This window comes from Panthera tigris, chromosome A1 (genome assembly GCF_018350195.1).
Source record: "Panthera tigris isolate Pti1 chromosome A1, P.tigris_Pti1_mat1.1, whole genome shotgun sequence".
In the NCBI taxonomy this organism is placed as follows: Eukaryota; Metazoa; Chordata; class Mammalia; order Carnivora; family Felidae; genus Panthera; species Panthera tigris.
The window spans coordinates 99,295,401-99,319,311 of record NC_056660.1 but is presented as its reverse complement, the minus strand read 5'-3'; the positions used below and the strand labels follow the sequence as shown (position 1 = coordinate 99,319,311).

Below are 23,911 nucleotides of genomic sequence, written 5' to 3'. Positions count from 1 at the left end.
TTTGAAACGTATATAAGAAGTTATGTTTTCCAGGCATAATTACTCACAGATGAGCAGATTGTTGATTTTATGAAAGGATTTTCTGGAGTACAGTGTTTCAGGGATTGGCTGGCTTTCATTGACATCAATGAGTTGATGTCATTGGTAGAAGCACAGGGCTGCTGATTGGTTGGCATTGAGAAATGGATTCATTGGAACAGAACCAGCTCCATAATTTAAAGGCCCATTCCGCAGAAAACATGAATAGACACTTCTCTAAAGAAGACATCCGGATGGCCAACAGGCACATGAAAAGATGCTCAACGTCGCTCCTTATCAGGGAAATACAAATCAAAACCACACTCAGATACCACCTCACGCCAGTCAGAGTGGCCAAAATGAAGAAATCAGGAGACTATAGATGCTGGAGAGGATGTGGAGAAACAGGAACCCTCTTGCACTGTTGGTGGGAATGCAAATTGGTGCAGCCGCTCTGGAAAACAGTATGGAGGTTCCTCAGAAAATTAAAAATAGACCTACCCTATGACCCAGCAATAGCACTGCTAGGAATTTATCCAAGGGATACAGGAGTACTGATGCATAGGGGCACCTGTACCCCAATGTTTATAGCGGCACTCTCAACAATAGCCAAATTATGGAAAGAGCCTAAATGTCCATCAACTGATGAATGGATAAAGAAATTGTGGTTTATATACACAATGGAATACTACGTGGCAATGAGAAAAAATGAAATATGGCCTTTTGTAGCAACATGGATGGAACTGGAGAGTGTGATGCTAAGTGAAATAAGCCATACAGAGAAAGACAGATACCATATGGTTTCACTCTTATGTGGATCCTGAGAAACATAACAGAAACCCATGGGGGAGGGGAAGGAAAAAAAAAAAAAAAGAGGTTAGAGTGGGAGAGAGCCAAAGCATTAGAGACTGTTAAAAACTGAGAACAAACTGAGGGTTGATGGGGGGTGGGAGGGAGGGCAGGGTGGGTGATGGGTATTGAGGAGGGCACCTTTTGGGATGAGCACTGGGTGTTGTATGGAAACCAATTTGACAGTAAATTTCATATATTAAAAAATAAAAAAAATAAATAAATAAAAAAAAAATAATAAAATAAAGGCCCATTCCAACATTAAAATGTGATATCCTTTTTTCAAAAAGCAGGGGGGATACCCATTTTCCTTTCTTCCGTCGTCTCTCTGGTGATCTGTCATGGCATTTTTGTTTTGCCGTCTAATGTCACATTTTCTAGGAAAGCCTAAACATAGACCCTTATAGGAATCTTAGGCCTATTATTTGGACCCAATTCCTAACAATCCCGAGGCCCTCATTAGAGAGGCTGAAATTGGCAATGGTGGTTGAGTGGGATTAGGAAGGTTCTCAGCTACCATCTGCCCTAATAAGAATGCAGAGTGGTGATGAGTAGTGGGGTTGCACATGAGCCAAGGATCCAAGCTGCTAACTCATGCTTCATTGATCCAATGGACTTCATTTATAGAATACACATTTAAGGATAAAATTAATAATTCTAAGATAATAACCATAGATCACTAAATGCCACGCACTGGACCTTTTCAGAGGGCAAAGTCCTTTATTAATCATATGCTCCTGAAGCTGGCTGTGCATTGGAGTGAGTTCTTCTTTGGCCAAAATTAGAAGTAAGAAACTATCATTGCAAGGAACTTCCTATGGTTTATGCACTAGGATAAGTTTAGCTATTAAAATCCAGTTCTCAAAGTACTTGTTCCCAAGGCTGTAGAGAGCTGTCATTTATTATTGAATCAGGTTGAAACTGGTTCTGATGGCTACTTTTTACTATGGCTCTAAAACAGCCATTTCCTGGAAGTATGGGAACTTCTTTTTGTTTTCAGTGCTAAGTCAACCCAGGAGAGTGCTTCAAGGGTTGTCACAAGTCCACCACTCTTGCCAAATTGCATGAAGATAAAGTCACTTGGGTAGTTCTCATTTTCACTTTCAATGCTGATTAACCTGAAGCTTGAATCACCTGTGAGGACAGTGAATGCAAAGAAGTACTTAGTACTCTGTAATCAATATTCGTGTTGCAGGACCTAGCCAGATTGAATTTTCTTTTAGCATGGAGTATTAGCAATGGCATAGATGCCCCCACCCATGGGCCAAAGGCAATCAATGCTATTCTGTTATTTTTTATAAGACTGACTGATAAATATAAACTTGTTTGTTATGCCCCAAGGGAATGGAATTTATCATTACCACTGCTGGCCCAAATGGGGAAATTTTTTATTATCCCTTTGAGTGTTCCAGCTAGTATGGATGGGATTATTATACACAGGAGTACGTTCCATGAGTTTTCATTTAATCCACCAGGAAAGGTTTGATCTCTTAAGATTTGTAAAGAAACAAAGTCTTTTAAGGGAATTGGGAAGGTCATAAATTTTGAATGGTCAATAGCTCCATGAACAATTAATCTTGGCTCTGATGTGGCATTTAAAAGTCTAATTCCCACGAAGGTAAAATAGTCTAGTAGCCACACAACAGAGATATTCATCTTTATAAGATATGTAGACATACTATCTCTGGGAATTGTTGACACAAGCAGTAACTGTTCAATGCCAAGAAATCCCTCTCTGTCTCGGGAAACATGGGTCTTCCTGTATTTATTTATTGTCTATACCATGTACCATAACTGGTAAGGTACCATGCCTTTTATATTCTTTACATTGGCTACACTAGCAATAATAATGTTCAGGTTGAAGTTCTGATTACATAATGCAGATTGGTAGAACAGATACGAGACAATAGAATTATAATGAAATGTGGTACCAATAAATCTATCAACTGAGAAAGCCACTTCATGTAGTTTTTTTTTTTCCTTACCTGTTTTAATTTTGTATAGAGAGAATATGAATGGGAGAGAGAGACAGAGAAGGAGGGAGAGAGAGAAAAAATCCTAAGCAGGCTCTGTGCTGTGAGTGCAGAGCTGACAGAGGGGCTCGCTACCATGAATCATGACAACATGACCTGAGCTGAAATCAAGAGTCGGAAGCCCAACTCACTGAGCAACCCAGGTGCCCTTTACATGATGTAGTTTCAACAAACTCAGGAAAATATCCTTTTGTGTCTTAGTTCTCAGGAAAGCCTTGACTTCTTGGTCCTAATGTGGTGAATACAAACTTGTGTTTTTCCACCCTTCCCTTCATAGATCACAGTACTGTGTATCATTTGGGAATCCAAAAGAAAAATTGAGGGTGTTATAAAACCTCGATTTAATGATAATTTAATGAGTATTGATTTATAAAATGATGATTTACTAAGATGGCTTAATAAGGTAACAGCAAAGCATAGCAGTAACTTTGGGCTAGCCTTTACCATCTCTAGGCCTGAAGATAGGAGAGCTGAATCTCATTGATGAAGTGAGAAGAAAAGTCTCTTTCATTCATTCTTTTATTCATTTTTATATTTATGGATTTATACCACTGTCACTACAATGTAATTTTAAAACGTTCAACATCTGAAGAAAAAAAAAATGCCTATACACATTAGGAGTCATTCCACATTCCTGTCCCATATCCTTCTGAATATGTACCATTTTGTCTACTCATTTATCAGTTGATGAACATTTAGGCTATTTTTACTTTTGTGGTATTAGGAATCATGTTGGTAGGGACACTCATGTACAGTGGACATTTTCTATTTTTCTTGCATGTGTAACTTTCTCGAATGGCATTGCTGGGTCATAAATATATGTAACACTTTGAGCAACTGCCAGAAGGTTTTACAAAGTGGCTGTACCATTTTCCATTCTCACGAGCAATGTATGAACTGTCCAAATTCTGAACATCCTCCCCACCACTTGTTATTATCCGCATTTTGGGTTTAAATATCCTACAGTGTAAAGTGGTATCTCAGTGTAGATGTGGTTTGCACTTCCATAATGACTAGTAGGGCTGAGCATCATTTCATGTGCTTACTGACCATTTGCATATGTGTTCTGGAGGAATGTCTATTCAAATCCCTCGTTCAGTTTATAGTTGGGTTATTTGTCTTTTTTTAATATAATTTATTGTCAAGTTGGCTAACATACAGTGTATACAGTGTGCTCTTGGTAACTGGGTTGACTTTTTATTGCTGATGGTAAAAACTTTTATATATTCTGGAAACCAGTCCCTAACAAATAGGTGATTTGAACATGTCTTCTCCCATTTTTAGGCTTGTTTTCATTTTCTCATTGGAATCCTTTGAAGCACAAAAGGTTACATTTTGGTGAATGTGTTTTTTTCTTCTAATGATTGTACTTTTGGTGTCATATCTAAAAAAATATGGCATAATAGAAGCCCGTTATGACTTACTCCTATTTTTTTTTCTTTAAGCAGCTTTATAGTTTTAATTCTTACATTAAAGCTTATGATCTATTTTGAGTTTTGTGCAAGGTGTGAGGTAGAGGTCCAAATCCATTCTACACATGTGGGTATCTAGTTGTCTCAGCAGTGGGTGTTGACAAGATAATTCGTTCCCCGCTGAACTTTCTAGGTACATTGATTAAAAATCATTGATAAATGTGAGTGTATTTCTGAATGCTTGTTTTTATTTCATTGGTATGTAGCCCTATACTTTTATCACTCCCACAGTGTCTCAGTTACTGTAGCTTTGAAATTGGAAATTGTGTTTCCCACCTTTCTTTTCTAAGACTGTTCTTGTTACTTCCATAGCCATTTTAGGACTAAATTGTCAGTTTATGAACAAAATAGAAAGAGCTGGGATTTTTGATAGGAATTATGTTGAATCTTTAGGTCATTTTGGGGGTTATTATCATTTTAAAATGTTCGAGTCCATGTACATGAGATGTCTCTTGTTTGGATCTCATTTAGTATTATTCAGTATTTTATAGTCTTCAGTGTACAAATTAGGCATCTCTTTTACTAATGTATAAAGTGCAATTGATTTTTACATATCAATCATTTATCCTGCCACATTGTTACACTAGTTTATTCTAATCAGTGTTTTAGTTGATTTCCTGGGATGTTCTATATATAGGATTATATGATCTGTAGAAAGAGAAAATTTTACTTCTTCCTATCCAATTTAGATGTTATTATTTACTCACCTTGCTTCACTGACCTGATTAGTAAAATGTTGAATAGAACTCATAAGGGTGGGCTTGTTCCTGATAATAGAAGGAAAACATCCAGTTATTCTTAAGTATGATACTAGCTGAGGATTACTTATGGATGCTCTTTATTGAGTTGAGAAAGTTTTATTCTATTTGTTGAGGTTTTTATCAGGAAAGGGTGTTAGTCTACATCTATAAGGATGATGATGTGATTATTGTTCTTTAGTTTTACACTGTGATCATTTGACTTATTTTCAGATGTTAAAGCAACCCCATGTTGTGGGGCTGAATCCCACCTGGTCATGATGTATAACTTTTTTCATCAGTTGCTGAATTCAATTTGCTAGTTTTTATAAGAATTTCTGCATCTATTCTTCTCGAAACTAGAACAAGCAATCCTAAAATTCATATGGAACCACAAAAGGCCCCGAATAGCCAAAGCAGGAGGCATCACAATCCCAGACTTTAGCCTCTACTACAAAGCTGTCATCATCAAGACAGCATGGTATTGGCATAAAAATAGACACATAGACCAATGGAATAGAATAGAAACCCCAGAACTAGACCCACAAACGTATGGCCAACTCATCTTTGACAAAGCAGGAAAGAACATCCAATGGAAAAAAGACAGTCTCTTTAACAAATGGTGATGGGAGAACTGGACAGCAACATGCAGAAGGTTGAAACTAGACCACTTGCTCACACCATTCACAAAAATAAACTCAAAATGGATCAAGGACCTGAAAGTGAGACAGGAAACCATCCAAACCCTAGAGGAGAAAGCAGGAAAAGACCTCTCTGACCTCAGCCGTAGCAATCTCTTACTCGGCACATCCCCAAAGGCAAGGGAATTAAAAGCAAAAGTGAATTACTGGGATCTAATGAAGATAAAATCTTCTGCACAGCAAAGGAAACAACCAACAAAACTAAAAGGCAACCAACGGAATGGGAAAAGATATTTGCAAATGACATATCGGACAAAGGGCTAGTATCCAAAATCTATAAAGAGCTCACCAAACTCCACACCCGAAAAACAAATAACCCAGTGAAGAAATGGGCAGAAAACATGAATAGACACTTCTCTGAAGAAGACATCCGGATGGCCAACAGGCACATGAAAAGATGTTCAACGTCGCTCCTTATCAGGGAAATACAAATCAAAACCACACTCAGATATCACCTCACACCAGTCAGAGTGGCCAAAATGAAGAAATCAGGAGACTATAGATGCTGGAGAGGATGTGGAGAAACGGGAACCCTCTTGCACTTTTGGTGGGAATGCAAATTGGTGCAGCCGCTCTGGAAAGCAGTGTGGAGGTTCCTCAGAAAATTAAAAATAGACCTACCCTATGACCCAGCAATAGCACTGCTAGGAATTTATCCAAGGGATACAGGAGTACTGATGCATAGGGGCACCTGTACCCCAATGTTTATAGCGGCACTCTCAACAATAGCCAAATTATGGAAAGAGCCTAAATGTCCATCAACTGATGAATGGATAAAGAAATTGTGGTTTATATACACAATGGAATACTACGTGGCAATGAGAAAAAATGAAATATGGCCTTTTGTAGCAACGTGGATGGAACTGGAGAGTGTGATGCTAAGTGAAATAAGCCATACAGAGAAAGACAGATACCATATGGTTTCACTCTTATGTGGATCCTGAGAAACGTAACAGAAACCCATGGGGGAGGGGAAGGAAAAAAAAAAAAAAGAGGTTAGAGTGGGAGAGAGCCAAAGCATAAGAGACTGTTAAAAACTGAGAACAAACTGAGGGTTGATGAAGGGTGGGAGGGAGGGGAGGGTGGGTGATGGGTATTGAGGAGGGCACCTTTTGGGATGAGCACTGGGTGTTGTATGGAAACCAGTTTGACAGTAAATTTCATATATTAAAAATAAATTAAAAAAAATAAAAATAAAAAATAAATAAATAAAAACAAACATTTAAAAAAAAAAGAATTTCTGCATCTAAATTCATAAGGGATGTTTGTGTTTTTCTTTACTTGGGATATCTTTGTCTAATTTTGGCATCAAAGTGATAGTGACTTAATAAAAGGAGATGGGAGGTATCAACCCTCAGGCAATAATCCGTCTTTTAAATTTTGGCTGTGATATTTCAGGCCATTAAGTGGTTTTGTGTTATAAATAAATCAACTTAAAATATTTTTGAAGAATTGGTATAGACTGTTTACTAAATAGTTGGTAGAATTCATCATTGAAGCCAACTAATTCTGCTCTTTTGTTAGATTTTTATTAGTAATTCAATCTCTTTGCATATTATAGGCCTATTCAAATAATTTCTTATTGAATACTATTGGTAACTAGTATCTTTTGGAATTTGTCCATTTCATCTAAGTAATCCCATTTTTTGGCATAGAGTTGTTTATGCTATTTCTTTGTTTTCCCTTTTATTTCCATAAGGTCTAATGATGGTCTCTGTTTATTTTAGCAATTTGAGTCTTGTTTTCGTTGGAATATTTAAGTTTTGTCAACTTTATTATTTCATTGATTTTTCTGTATTGCTTCCCTACTCTATTTAATTAATTTACCTTCTAATCTTTTTATTTCCTTCTTTGATAGCTTCTCAGGGTGGGGATTTAGAGTATTTATTTTCAATTTTATTTTTTTTCAAATAATTTACAGCTTTAAATTTTCCCTTAAAACTTACTTCACTGCATCTGGTAAGTTTCAGTAGGTTGTGTTTTTGTTGTCATCCCAGTTTTTTTCCCCCTGATTTCCTTTTACCTCATCCTCTGACATACTATTTATAAATGTTTCATTTCCATATATTTAAAGGGTTCTCAAATTTTTTATTATTTTTGTTTTTTGAGAGAGTGAGAATCTCAAGCAGGTTCCAAACTCAGTGGGAAGCCTGATCCAGGGCTCAATCTTGCTAATGGTGAGATCATGAACTGAGGCGAAATCAAGAGTCAGATGCTCAACTGACTGAGCCTCCCAGGCGCCACCCCCCCAATTTTTTACTATAATTTCTAATTTTATTCCACTGTGGGTAGAGACTATCCCTTGTGTGCTTTCATTTCTTTTGAATTTATTGAGGACTTTGTTATAACAGAATGGATGATATAAACAATGTTCCATGTACCCTTGAAAAGCATATTCTGCTGTTGGGTGAAATATTAAATTGATGTTAGGTCAACTTGGTTTATAGGGTTGTTCAAGAGTTTTACCTACCTGCTGTTCTAATACCTATTTATTCGATATGTTATTGAAAGTGAGGTATGTAAGTCTCATTTCAAAAATAGTGACATGTCTATTGATCCTTTCAGTTAGGTCAGGTTTTGCTGCATGTATTTTAATGTCCTTTTGTTTGATTACATATTTTTAGTTGAGATATAACTGACGTAATGACATTAGCTTCAGGTGTAAAACAATTTCAGTAAGTGTAGTATTGACTCTTTTGGATTCTGTTAGGAATGGAATAGTTTTTATTTCTTTTTCAGATGTTTTGTCCTTAGTATATAGAAATGCAACTAATTGGCATCTGTTAATTTTTTTTATCTTGCAACTTAATTGAATTCCTTGCTTAATTCCACCAGTTGTTTTGGTTGAGTCTTCTGTATTTTCTAGATATAAAAATCACCTCATCTGCAAGTAGTGAGTTTTAATTCCTTCTTCCTGATTTGTATGCCTTTTGTTTCTTTGTCTTACTTAGTGGCTGTAGCTAGAACTTCCAGTACTATATTGAATAAGAGTGGTGAGAGTGGGGCATCCTTGTCTTGCTCCTGATTTTGGAGGAAAAGTTTTCAGTATTTTGTTTATGTATATTCTTTCTATATTCAAAATGCTGTGTTTTCACCATGAAAAGATGTTGTATAGGGCCAGTTTTTCTTTTGCAGCTATTGAAATGATCACAGGAATTTTATCTTTAAAATTTTTTTTATATTTATTTTATTTTTGTTAGAGACAGAATATGAGCAGGGGAGGGGCAGAGAGAGAGGGAGACAGAATCCAAAGCAGGTTCCAGGCTCTGAGCTGTCAGCACAGAGCTCAATGCAGGGCTCAAACCTGTGAACCACGAGCTCGTGACCTGAGCTGAAGTCTGAAGCTTAACCAACTGAGCCACCCAGGTGCCCCCTCTTTAATTTTGTTAATATATTATATTAATTTGTCTATGTTAAAATATCCTTGCATCCTAGGGATAAATTCTACTTGGTATTGGTCTATAATCCTTTTGGTATCTTTTTTAATTTGCATTGCTAATACTTTGTTCAGAATTGTTCCATCTATATTCACTAGGAATATTGGTCTGTACTTTTCTTCTAGTGCCCTTACCTGGTATCACGGTCATGTTGGATTTATAAAATGGGTTTGGATGTATTTTCTTAATTCTTTCAAAGAGTTTGACAAGGATTGGATTTAACTTTTAATGTTTGGTAGAATTCACTAATAAAGCCATCTGATCCTGGGATGTTCTGTGTTGGGAGGTTTTTGACTGTTTTTTTTTTTTTTTCATCTTGCATAGCAGTGATCTGTTCATATTCTCTATTTCTTGGTAGCAGTGTTGCCAGCTTGTGTATTTCTAGAAATTTATTCATTTCTTGTAGGTTGTCTAACTTGTTAGGACCTTAAGAGACTATTGTGGACAATTTTATATGCTATGTATTTCTGTAGTATCTGTTGTAAGGTCTCCTTTTTAATTTCTGATTTTGAATGGATCAAGTTATTAGTTGTCTGATTTTTATTTAATTTATTTCTGTCTTTCTGCTATCTTGGGCATAATTTGTTGTCTTTTTATAGGTGGGTTATATAGTTTGATAAACTTCCTTTTCAGTACTGTTTTTGCTGCTTCCCTTAATGTTTGATATGCTGTGTTTATATTTTTATTTATTTTGAAATTTTCCCCTTTTGACTTTTTCTTTTACCCACTGATTGTTCAGAACTATATTCTTTGTTTCCCCTAATTTGTATATCATCCAAGTCGCCTCTTGTTGTTGCAAACATAGGTGGTATGATTTCAATTTTAAATATCCTGACGTGTTTTGTGCCCTGTCATATGACCTATCTTGAAAAATGTTCTGTGCTCACTTAACAAGAATGTGGATTCTCCTGTTGGATGGAATGCTTTATATAAGGCTAAGTCCATCTGGTCTAAAGCACAGTTCAATTCCAATATTGCCTTGCTGGTTTTCTGACTAGATGACCTTTCCATTGTTGGCAGTTGGGTACTGAAATCTTCTATTATTTTGTTGTCTATTTGGGGCCTCCAAAATATATATTCACCATTATTGTATCTTCTGGATGCATTGAACCATTTACTGTTATTACATAATGGCCTCTTGATAAGTGTTTGGCTTGAAATCTGTATTGTCTGATATAAGTAGAGCTACACCTGCTTTCTTTGGGAATATCCTCTTTCATCCTTCAGACTGAGCCTATGTGTACTTTATACCTAATGAGTTTCCTAAAAGCAATATATGGTTGGGTCTTTTTTCTTTTTTTAATCCATTCAGCCACTCAGTGACTTTTGATTAAATCCAATCCATTTATCTTGAGAGTGATTACTAATATGTAAGGACTAACTATTGCCATCTTACTGTCTGTTTTCTGGTTGTTTTGTACTTCATGGGTTTCTTACTCTCATTGTGTCTGTCTACCTTTGCAAAATGGTGGTCTTCCATGGTGATTTGCTTGGTCTCTGTATGTGTATGACTCTAGATCTTATCTTTATTCATTTATACAGTTTCCATGCTTATACTATTTGGGTCTTATGTTTTTGATGTCACAATTGGCCTCTTTTCATATTGTGAATGTGAAGACATAATAACTGAAGTCATTAGCATGCCATCCTAATACAGAATTCTCTGAACTTAGATGGTTCATATTTTACTTTTGTTAGAGTGCTGTCTACAGAGCTTCCTCTACTTAAAACAGGGTTATTGGGACATAATCTCACTTTAAGTTGAAAAAATCCTAAAAGAGATATGCTTAATACACCTAACATGCCAGACATAGCTCAATTTAGCTTAGATTCAACATGCCAACAGTAGTTATATTAGTCTCCATCTGGGCAAAGTCATCTAACACAAAGCCTATTTGAGAGTAAAGTGTTGAATATCTCAGGTGATTTATTGAATACTATACTGAAAGTTGAAAAATGGATGGTTTTGTGGATATAGAGTGGTTTTAAGCACGTATGTTGTTTACCTTCATGACTGCATGGCTGACTGAGAATTATCGCTCACTGCGGCTTGCCAGTATTATGAAAGATGATCACATCGCAAAATACTAGACCGGAAGGAGACTAGAATTCAATACTCAATGTACTGTTTCTACTGCATGTGTACTGCTTTCACACCACTGTACAACTGAATAATTGGAAGTCAACCACTGTAATTCAGGCACCACCTGCACTTTTCTCTGACTTTTATGTAGTAATTCGTGTCATTTCATTTGAGTTTGAGGAACTGTTTTCAGCAGTTCTTGCAAGGCAGGTCTAGTGGTGGTGAACTCCTTCATGTTTGGTTTGTCTGGGACAGACTTACCCTTGCATATCTGAAGGTTAACTTTGCCAGATAAAGTATCTTGGCTGGCAATTTTCATCTTTCAATACTCTGAATATGTCACTCTCCTCTCTCCTGGCCTATTGCGTTTCTGCTGTGAAATCCACTCAGTGTTCTGGGGGTTCTCGGGTAGGCTACTTTCTTTTTCACTTGGCTGGCATTAAAAATGTTTATCATTGATGATAGTTTCATTATATTACATCTAGGAGGTCTTTTTACGTTGAATAATAGTGTTTTCTGTTAGCTTTATGAACTGGTATGTCCACTGTTTTCCCAGTGTTTGGGCAATTCCCAGCTATTATTTCCCTAAATACACTCTCTCTTCCCTTCTTTGCTTCTTCTTTTTCTGGTATAAAAATTACTCTTAAATATGCATTTTTCTCATCAATACCGATAACTCTTGTAGGATTTCTTGACTTCTTTAAGAATCTTAGTTTGTGCTCTCATTTCTAAATTCTTACCTTCCAGATTGCTTATTATTTGTTTGATCTGATCTGCCCAATTTCGTAATTGGGCATTCTAGTACATTCTTCATCTGATTCATTAAATTCGTGAACTCCAGATTTTGTCTGGTTCTGAGTTCACTCAAGTGCCTTTCTGGGTATTCTTGTAGCTGACTGAATGTCTACATGACAGTTATTTGAAATCTTGATCAGTTAGATCAAAATATTCCATGCTTTTGGTTTCGGTTCCGGGATAATTATTATTTTTTATGATATCATATTACTCTGGCATTTATAGTGTTTGATGGAATATTTCTCTGCCATCACATTTTAAGTAGTACAAACCTGTATTAGTTGTTGACTTTGTTACAGTTTATCAGACTAGCCATTAAGAACCCTTCTTTCATTTTTCAGAAGATGGCATTATAGCTCAAGGTGTTGGCTTCTCTTTATCTGAGTTGCCTCTGGGGCCGCATTCTTGAACATGTGCTTTAAAAAGAGCTGGTTGGGGGCACCTGGGTGGCTCAGTCGGTTGGGCCTCCGACTTCAGCTCAGGTCACGATCTCGCGGTCCGTGAGTTTGAGCCCCGCGTCGGGCTCTGGGCTGATGGCTCAGAGCCTGGAGCCTGTTTCAGATTCTGTGTCTCCCTCTCTCTCTCTGCCCCTCCCCCGTTCATGCTCTGTCTCTGTCTCGAAAATAAATAAACGTTAAAAATTTTTTTTTAAAAAGAGCTGGTTGGCAGGGGAAGTTTGGGTTGAACACCTGAAGCTTTGTGGGTGTCCACTGTGTGGTATGAGGACCCTCCCACATTTCCATGGGTAGAACTCTTGCTGGAAACAGGGAGCATGTTCCTTCTCAAGTCTTTGTTATTCTTGTGCATTTTCCTTTCCTTTCTCTCCCCACCAGTCAGAGGACCCTCCTTAGAAATCATGCTGCTTGTGCACCATAAACCAGTCATTCACCAGTTTGCCTTTACACCTCCTCTATGAGATAGGTTACCATGGTCACCACCAGCAAAAGCACAGCACTTTGCAGTGCTGCCTTGGGACAGATTCCTTGAGATCTGTCTTGACATTGCACTCCGAAGACATACCTGGTTCTCCCATCAGGCCAGCTGGACACCCACAAATTTTGCTTTTGTCTTGCAGGCTCACCTTGTTTTGCACTCACCAGTTTTGCTTTTACTCAAATTGCAATGACTAGGAGTGGGGCAGTCTCAGCGACTCCCTTGAATCTGCAGCTCCATCAAAGTCCCATCCACCCACTTCCTGTAGCACAGGTAGGAGGAAATCTAAGTTCTCCAGGTTACTGTGCAGAGGCACCTTTGTTTGGTTACAAGGGACTACTTCAGTTGCAAATAAAAAGGGAGAGAAAAGAATGATGCTGCCATCTCATGCTGATGTCACTGCTATTAAGCATTTTGGCTTATTTTATTATTGGTTTTCCTGGGAATTACAATTAGCATCTTCATTTAGAACAACCAAAATTCAGATTAATTCTGATTTATACCAATATTATATGAAAACTGGGCTTCATTAAGCCGCTGTCCTTACCTCTCTTCTGTCATATTACTGCCATACGAATTACCACTTTTTGTGTTATAGCCACACAACTTAGTTGTATAATGACTGCTTTATGCAGTTGTTTTTTAAAACCTACAAAAGAAAAGTGTTACAAACAAATATTAGATAAACTCTTTCACAATATCTACGTGGAGAGGGACATGGGTTAGGAAAGCAGGAGTAAAATAATGGAAACTGAAAATTGAAACAGGTTTGTTAGGCTCTATGTACAATGCAGTACAGATTTGATTCTACTGTGTGAATATACAGGTAGATTATCTCAGAAATATTTAATAAAAACAAAAGTTAAATCTTACATTATAAACTAGTTAAATGTGGAAGATCTTTAAAATGTGGGTAGGTTCTAAAAGGAAAAATGAGAAATTGTTACTTCCTTAATACTATTAGAAGTCTGAGCCTCTCTCCTACTTAATCTATCCTCACCTACAACTCCAATATTCCAATTAATGTGTTTCTTGTATGCAGCGCACTTCATGTGCCTGCATTTATCCCTAAAGGGAACATGGTTTGATTGTTACTTTTTTTTTTTTTCAGATTAATCATTCTTTATTCCTCTGGCAGTGCAGAAGTATTTTAGTTAATGTAGTCCTCTTCATTTATTGATACTTTCATAGGGTTTGCTTTTGGTGTTGGAGCCAAGAAGTCATTGCTGAGACCTGTGTCCAAGAGTTGACTGCATATGTGGTTGTTTAGGAGTAACAGTGCCTTAGGTCTTCTATTCAAGTCTTTCATCCATTATGAGATGATTTTTTCTGTTTGGACTAGGAAGCATTCCAATTTTCTTCTTTTACATGTGGCTGTCCAGTTTTTTTCACAACCACTTGTTGAAGAGACGGTCCTTTTCCTATTGTATATTCTTTCCTCCTGTGTCCTAAGTTAATTGAGTATAAATGCATGGGATTTTTTCTGGGCTTTGGAGTCTCTTCCCTTGTTCTATGGGTCTGTTTTGATTACTACAGTTTTTAAATATAATTTAGAGTGTGATCTATACAGCTTGGTCCTTCTATCTCAAGATTACTCTGTCTTTTTGAGGTCTTTTGTAGTTCTGTACAAATTTTAGGATTTTTCTTTTATTTCTGTTTGGAATTTTGATGGGGATCACTGAGTCTACAGCTGACTTTGAGTAGGAGGGACACTTTAACAATATTAAGCCTTCTGATTCATGAACAGAGAATATCTTTCCAATCATTTGTTTCTTCATTTCCTTTCATCAGCATCTTAAAACTTTGGTTCTACAAGTCTTTCACTTCCTTGGTTAAATTTATTCCTAGTATTTTGTTCTTTAGGATGCAATTATAACTGAGGCTGTTTTAATAATTTCTCTGATAGTACATTATAGGTATATAGGAAAGTAACAGGTTTTTGTACACTGTGTAACGTGCAATTTAACTGTTAGAACTAATAAATAAGTTCAGTATTTCTGGTGGAGTTTTTAAGGTTTTATGGATGTAATACCAGGTCATCTGCACATGGTGACACTATACTTCTTTCTTTCCAATTTTGATGTCTCTTATATTTCTTGCCTAATTGCTCTGGGTAGGACTTCCGGAGCTGTGTTGTGACAATAGGCATACTTCTTGTCTCATTCTTCATTTTTTGAGGAAAAGTTTTCAGCTTTTCACCATTGAGGAGCATGTTAGCTATCAGCTTGTCCTATACTGTGCCTGTATTATGTTGAGGTACATCCTTTCTCTACCCATTTTGTTTAGAGTTTTTGTGCTAAATTTGTGTTGAATTCTGTACAATGCTTTTTTGGCATCTATTGGAATAATCATATGATTTTCTTCTTCATGTTGTTAATATGGTGTATCAGTCACAACAACTGATTGGCAGATGTTGAGTAATCTTTGTATCCCTGGAATAAATCCCATTTGATGATGGTTTATAAGCCTTTTAATGCATTCTCGAATTTGGTTTGCTTATCATTTATTCAGGATTTTTGCATCTATATTAATCAGGAATTTGGACTGAATTTTTCTGGTGGCATCCCTGCCTGGATTTTATATCAGGTTAAGGCTGGCATCATAAAATGAGTTGGGAATTTGGGGAGAGTTTGAGAGGGATTAATATTTTCTTTAGCATTTGGTATAATTCACCAGTGAAGCCATCTATTTAATCTCCTTGTTTAAAAATCTGTTCAGCTTTCCTGTTTTCATGATTTAGTTTAAATTCCCAGAAACATGCAATCTACATATTCATTGCTTCTTGGCTGGTCATTGTGTTGTCATATAATTGTTTGTAGTAGCCTCTTAGAATCCTTTGCATTTCTATGGTATTACTTTTAAGATTTTCTCTTTCATGCCTCATTTTGGGTCTTCTCTCTGTCTCTGTGGGTCTTTTGATCTAAGGTCAATCTCTCAAGGGCAGCATTCAGCTACCCTGTGTATTTTGATTAAATATAAATAAATAGGCTGAATTCTTCAAAGTAATTATGGAGGGATGTGTGGGTGGCTCCGTTAAGTGTCCCTCCTTTGATTTTTTTGCTCAGGTCATGATCTCACGCTTTGTGAGATTGACATTCCCGTCCAGCTCTGTGCTGATAGTGTGGAGCCTTCTTGGGATTCTCTTAAAATTAACGTATAAACATTAAAAAATAAAGTAATTAGGGATAGGCATGCACTTAATGCCGTTTTGCTAATTGTTTTCTGGTTATTTTTGTAGTTCTGTCTCTTCTCTTGTTATTTCATGATTTTCTGTAGTGTATACTTAGAGTCCTTTATCTTTTGTTCATCTACTATAGGTTTTTGCTTTACGGTTAACCTGAGGCTTACCTATAACAACTTACATTTGTAACAGTCTCTTTAAAGGCCGTAACAGCTGAAGTTTAAAAGCACTCTAAAGCTCTGCATTTTTACTCTTCTTCCCCTGGCCATAATTTATATTTTTAATGTCACATTTTACGTCTTTTTATCTCGTGTATCCCTTAGCTAATGATTATAGTTACATCTTTGGTCTTTAAACCACAACCTCTACAACATTAAATTATTCTGAATTTTAGTATATATTTACCTTTTCCAGTGACATTTATACCTGATCAGTGTTGTGAGGCTAGTGTGCATTAGAAGAGAAGTCACTACACACTGACTGTCTGCATTGCCCCTCCAACAAGGCTGGTATAACACCACAATGAGTGGTTTCCCCTGAGCTTATGGTTCTTTCCCTTGAAAAAAAGAGCATGAGGGGGACATCCTGTGCCCTCCCCTAGTGCTGTGGGTCATTTAGGGGAACAAGGACTCTGATCTTGCCCCATGTCGACTGAGGGAGAATCTGTGAGCTCCACTACTTGGAAGGTTATTGTGACACTGAAGGGGTTGGGGACTGCAATGACCACCACTCAGATCCTGGCAGATTGAGTTTAAACCTGCAGAGCCAAAGTAGCAGTCCCAACCAACAGTTCTGCTCATCTGCAGGACAAATGGCACTACTTAGGAGTTTCACAAAGCACATAATTCTAAGGATATTATCAAAAAGTTAAGACCTATTTCTAAGTCAATTAAAACCCTTTGGAAAACAAGTAGTGATGGATGTTAAACAAAGACTTCATATGGAGAGTCTGGAGAGTCAGATAAGGACAGAACAGGGTAGATTCTTCAACATAAAATGATAGAACAAGTCTAGGTGATAAAGGTTGGCCTAATGTGGGCATTCAAACAAGGAATTTTTCCAGCTCTACACCTTATGTGCTCAGGCAAGAGGGAAATCAAAGTCCCACAATTGTAAGGAGAATATTTCCTGGCCCCGTCTGTCTAGAAGGATTGGCAAAAACACAAGGAGGTTATATACTAAAGCATTGCTGAGAGTTGGGCAAGTAGAGCTGATCACAGCTATGACAAAGCCAATAGCAGTGGAGGAGGGTTCCCCTGCTGGGTCTAGGAAGGGGAATTAATCCACAGCCTCATTTGAAGCCGAGAGTAGCTGATGCTGAGAGTAGTAGTGCCCTGATGCTATAAAACTCCTTTGTGAAACTTGGGAGTTCCCTTGAGAAGCCCCTCCCTGTCTTGCCCAGACATGGAATTAAAACATAACCCCTCACAATAGACCCTGGCTACCCAGTCCCTTCTGAGCAGAGGGCTAGTGACAACATCTGGAAGCTGTATAACCCAGCAACACTCAAGCCAAGATCTGAGCAGGCACTGCAGACAGTCTGCAGAGCAGAGTCGGTGGCCCTGTTCAGTCATGAAACATAGGGTGTGGGTCAGATTAAGACCACAAACCAGGGACCCTACAAGCTACAACAGCACACACACAGACGACTAAAATGAAATTAGGAAAATTGCATGAATATAAGATGTTTGACAAAGGAACAGAAACCATAAACAAAAAGACTACAGAAATCTCAGAGTTGAAATAATAAATACAGTGCCTGAACTGTAGATTTCAAGAGAGAATTTCAAAGGTAAATATAACCTTGCAGAAGAACCAGGCTGTTTGAAATTATCCAATCAGAAGAACAAAAAGTAAAAATAAAGAAAAAGTGAACAAAGTCTGAGGGACCTATGTAACAAAATGAAAAGAAACAATATTTGCATTATGAAAATCCCAGAGGAGAAAGGACAGAAGTTTTGAATATATAAATATATAGTGGCTTAAAACTTTACCTATGTAGGGAGAGAAATAAACATCCAGATGTATGAGGTCTAAAGTAACTGAAAGTTTGAAATCAATAGGGCTATTCTGCGACACATTTAATTATATTGTCAAAAATCAAAAACAAGAAAGAATTTAAAAAGCAGCAAAAGAAGTAACAAATAAGGGACCCCCCCTCCCCAAAGAACTGGATTTTTCAACTTTTCAGACCAGGAGAGAATGGAATAACATATTCAAATATGTCAAGCAAGAAATCTATACCCCGTAAAGCTGTCGTTCAGAGATAAAGGAGAAATAGACTTTCCCAAACTTAATACGGGACCTGCCATAAAAGAACTCCTAAGGAGATTGGAAAAGAAATAAGTAACATCATAAAAACATAAGAAGGTTGCATAAAACTCCCTGGTAATGGTAAATATATAGTCAAAGTTAGGTTTAACATGCTTTGGTGATGTACAACTCAGTTTCTAGTCTAACTTAAAGTGAAAAATGAATGTAGTAAAAATAAAAACTGATTACAATAACTTGTTAGTTATGCAATGTAAAAAAGTAAATTGTAACATTAGTAATCTTAAACATGAGGGGCAGGAGATGACAAAGTATACATCACTTTACTCATTTTAGCATAGTGATATAATTTTAAGGTATTTTATGTATACCTCCTGATACACACAAGGGAAAACCCGGTAGCAATTTTATCAAAGAACATGATAAACTATACTGATGTGAAAAGCCATCAAAACACAAAATAAGCCATCAGATAAAAAGAAAGGAACATTGGATCTACAAAACAATAATACTTCAAAATTTTCAACCAAAGATAGAATGACTGTGAATGGAAAAGAAAACAACATCCAGTGATATTCTGCCTAAAAGAAATTCACTTTAGCCTTAATGATACACAGGAACTGAGAGTGAAGAGAGGGAAAAAGATATTTTAAGCAACAACAACAAAAAAAGGCAAAGGTAGTTACACTCACACAAAATAGACTTTAAAAAAGATGAAGAATATCATTGTAGGAGTGCCTGGGTAGCTGAGTTCATTAAGCATCCAACTTGAGCTCAGGTTATGATCTCACAGCTTGTGAGTTTGAGCCCCACCATTGGGCTCTGTGCTGATAGATGGGAGCCTGCTTCAGCTTCTGTGTCTCCCTCTCTCTTTGCCCCTCCCCTGCTCAAGCTCTGTCTCTTTCTCTCAAAAATGAATAAACATTAAACAGTTTTTTAAAAAAAGAGTATCATTGTATAATGATAAAAGGTTCAAGCCAAGATATAACAGTTGTAAATACCTGCGCACCCATAATCAGCATACCTAAGTCTATAAGGCAAAAACTAACAGAGCGAACAGGAGAAATAAACGGCAATACAGTAATAGAAGGGGACTTTAACACCCCACTTAGAACAATGGAGAAAGACCATCCAGATAGAGAATCAATAAAGAGAATTGAACAACACTGTAGACCAAATGGACCTAACAGAAACACATTGTGCTCCCAACACCCCCCTGTCCACTATCCTAAAATAAGAAATCTTTAGCAAGCAGAAATGGCATAAAGTGAAGGTGCAATGACCATTTCATAAAAGTGATAAATCTATTTGTATTTCTTTTGGATAGTGCACACAGGTAGGTCTCTCATAAAAATACAGTGGCACAAAGCAAACTTCTAGATAGTGAGTGAAAAGTGATTACATAACAATCTGACAACAGAATATGCTTTCAAGTCCACAAGATGCATTTTCTAGGGCAGAACATATCTTAGGCCACAAAACAGGTCTTAGAAAATTCAAGAAACTGACACCATACGAAGTGTTTTCTCTGACCATAGTATGAAACCAGAAACTGATAAATAAGAAAACTGGAAAATTCACAAATACATGGAAATTAAACAAGATTCTCCCAAGCAACCAATGAATCAAAGAAGAAAATAAAGGGGAAATAACGTTTCCTTAGACACCAAAAAATAGAAGAGCGACATATGAGAACTTAGGGAAAGCAGCGAAAGCATTCCTAAGATGGAAGTTTAGAGCCAAAAATGCCTCCGTTAAGAAGAAATACCCCCATAACCTAACTCTACCCCTGAAAGAATTCTAGAAAAAAGAGGAACAAACCAAACCCAAAGGAAGCACAAGGAAGGTTAAAAAAAATAGAGCAGCTATAAATGAAATAGAGAAAAGGAAAACAATAGAAAAGATTAACCAAACTAACAGTTGGTCCTTTAAAAAAATAAAATTAACAAACCTTTAGCTAGAATACCAAGGAAAAATGAGAATATCCAAATCACCAAATTATAAGTAAAGGAGACAAGTGATACCACAAAAATACAATTGTAACAGATGATTATGAACTACAGAACAACAAACTGGATAACCTAGACAAATGGAAAAATTCTCTGACACATACAATATGCCAAAAATGAATAGAAAAAAAAATGTGAACAGACCAATCACTGGTAAAGAGAAGGAATCAATCAAAACCCTCCCAAGGAAGAAAAGCCCAGGACGAAATGGCTTCTTGGATGAAATTCAGCAAACATTTAAAGAATCAACACCAATCCTTCTGAAATTCTTTCAAGAAAGTGAAGAGAAGGCAATACTTCAACCTCATTTTACAAGGCCAGCTTTGCCCCAGTATCAACTTCAGCAAAGCACACTACTGGAAATGGAAACTACAGGCCAATATCCCTGATGAGTATAAAAGACAAAAAAAATCAACAAAATGCTAGCAAACAGAATTCAGCAGCGTAGTGAAGGATCATTCACCATGATCAAGGGGGATTTATCTCTAGAATGCAAGGATGACCCAGCATTTGCAAACCAACCAATATGATCCAATACATTTTTTGATCTCTCGACAGACACACATGAAGTATTTGACAATATGGAACAGTTGTTCATGATACAAGCACTTCACAATTAGGCATAGCAAGAATGTATCCCAACATAATAAAGGCCAGGTATAACACACATATAGTTAACCTTTGATAATCAATAGCAGAAAGGTAAAAACATGCCCACTCTTGCCACTTATGTACAACATAGGCACAACTAATGTGATTGCACTTGCTTGTGCTTTACAGATAGTGCATTTTTTACAAATTGAAGTTTTCTGGCAAGGCTGCACTGAGCCAATCTATCAGTGCCATTTTTCTACCATCATTTGCTTGCTTTCTATCTCTGTATATTTTGGTAATCCTTGCAATGCTTCAAACTCCATTACGTTTTGGCATGATGATCTGTGATCAGTGACAATGACTTACTGGAAGTTCAGATTAAACTTAACACTATTTAGCATAAAGGTATTTTTATTATTAAAAAATTATGTTTTATTCTTTGAGAGAGACAGAGTGCAAGCAAGGGAGGGGCAGAGAGAGAGGGAGAGACAGAATCCAAAGCAGGCTCTGAGCTGTCAGCACAGAGACTGGTTCGGGGCTCAAACTCACAAACCACAAGACCATAATCTGAGCCAAAGTCGGATGTTAAACTGACTGAGCCACCCAGGCACCCCTAACATGTTTTGTTGTTTTTTTTTAAACGAAGGTATGCATTGTTCTTTAGGCATAATGCTACAGCACATTTAATAGCCATCTGTATATTGTAAGCCTAACTTGTATATGCATTAGGAAATTAAAAAGTTCATTTGACTAGCTTTACGGTGATATTTGTTTTATTGTGAAGGGTTTCAAACTAAACTCTGTGAGATATGCCTGTATGGTAAGTCTTAGCAATGACAATCTAGCAAGGAATAAATAAAAGGCATCCAAAGGCATTGGAAAGGACGAAGTAAAATTATTTGCATATGATGTAATACCACATATATAAAACCCAAGATACTCCACTAAACTGTTAGAAATAACAGATAAATTCAGTAGTTGAAGGATACAAAATCAATGTACACAAATCTGTTCTTTATTCTCATAATGCACTATCAGAAAAAGAAATTAGTCCCATTTGCACCTCCCTCAAGGCATAAAATATATGAATACATTTAATCAAGGAGGTCAAAGACATGTATAATGAAAACTCTAAGACACTGGTGAAATAAAGATGCCACAAGTAATGGAAAGATTTTTTGTGCTTATGCATTAGAAGATTTAATATGGTAAAAATGTCCATATTACCCAAAGCAATCCAGAGATGCAATGAAGTCCCTACCAAAATTCCAATAGCACTTTTCACAGAAATAAACAATCCTAAACTTTGTACGGAATTACAGGAGGTGTGAAATAGGCAAAAAAATCTTGAAAAAGAATAACAAGGCTGGAGGCATCACACTCCTTGATTTCAAACTAGATTACAAAGATACCCTAATCAAAACAGTATGTTATCAGCATAAAAATAGACACACAGATCAAAAGAACAGAACTTAAAAATAACCCATACATTTATGGCCAGTTCATTTATGAGAAAGGAGGTAAGAATACACAATGGGGAATGGACAGTGTCTTTAACAAATGGTCTTGGGAAAACTGGACAGTCACATGGAAAAGAATGAGGTGGTCTACTATCTTACACCATATGCAAACTTCAATTCAAAAGGGATACAAGACTTAGAGGTGAGACCTGAAACAGTAGTCCTAGAGGACAGCATAGGTGGGCAGCTGCTCCTCAGAGGTCCTGGCAATGATATTTTCGCTGTGAACCCGAAAACAAAGGCAACATCAAAAATGTTGTTCTCTCCTTCTCTCTCCTTCTCTTTCAGAAATAAACATTTTTTTTAAATTAACAAGTGGATAAATACATCAAACTAAAAAGTTCTGTACACCATAGCAAATCCTCAACAAAAGATAAAAGCAGCCCAGTAACTGGGGAAAGTATTTTGAAATACATACCTGATAAGGGGTTAATAACCAAACTATATAAAGAACTCATATAGTACTAGCAACAAAGAAGCTATTGATTCTGTCAGAGGACTGAGGTAAGAAGGCCAACTTTCCTCCCCAAATTGGTGGGACAAAAAGGGGAATGTAGACGATCACAACTTACCAAAGCATAAACCCCATGGTGGAAATGTATGTGGCAACCCGTACAGCAGTACGAAGACCTGAACTCTAATTGACAAATTTCTGGAAGCTTAGTGTGTGATGAGCCAGTGAGATAAACAGCAAGGGGGTCCAATCACCAAAGGAGGCGAAGCATATGGCTTTGAGTTTTTACCTCCAGAAGCTTAATCAGCTTCTTACAGAGAACATGAGGGCAAAATCTCCTCTTGACTCTAGTAGGGAGAGGGGAAAATCAATCATTTTGAAATATACCAGTAAACTCTGTTCTTCTTAGCAAGGCCTGCCCTTAGGAGTAATTTTTTTATCAGAGCCTCATGGGGAAGGCATAGGACTCTACCTGCCTCTGGCCATCCTGTCATACCCACAGTGGGTGGACACTGAAACACCATGGTTATATTCACAGCCCTGGGACAGAGGTTTACCCAAAGACTGAGATTTATCATAGGAATATAGAATGCTCTCTTCCTCACATATTATGACTTCATTATTAAAGCCTATCTAGTACAATTCCTTTTTATGTAGTGCATCATGTCTACCTTTCGACAACAGCAACAAAAATGGAGAAGGCACAGTAAAAGGTAAGCACTGCTAAGAGAGCAAGCATCAGGACCAGGCTGTTGAACTGATCCGACTATGAATTAAAAACTAGTATTAATATGCTAAGGACTCTAATGGAAAACAATAGACAG

At 37.0% G+C, this 23,911-nt stretch overlaps 1 long non-coding RNA gene across 3 annotated transcripts; it reads right to left on the bottom strand.

Moving 5' to 3' along the window:
- Positions 1-1,605: 1,605 nt before the first annotated feature.
- LOC122231263 lies at positions 1,606-23,638 on the bottom strand. 3 transcript variants are annotated; one of them, XR_006208450.1, is made up of 4 exons: positions 23,560-23,632; positions 23,206-23,434; positions 5,080-5,139; positions 1,606-2,001 (listed from the first exon to the last, which is right to left on the bottom strand). It is a non-coding gene; the product is annotated as an uncharacterized LOC122231263 (long non-coding RNA). The 3 variants fall into 3 exon arrangements; XR_006208451.1 differs by lacking the exon at positions 23,206-23,434 and having other exon boundaries at positions 23,560-23,638; XR_006208452.1 differs by lacking the exons at positions 23,206-23,434; positions 23,560-23,632 and adding an exon at positions 13,606-13,701.
- Positions 23,639-23,911: the final 273 nt, after the last annotated feature.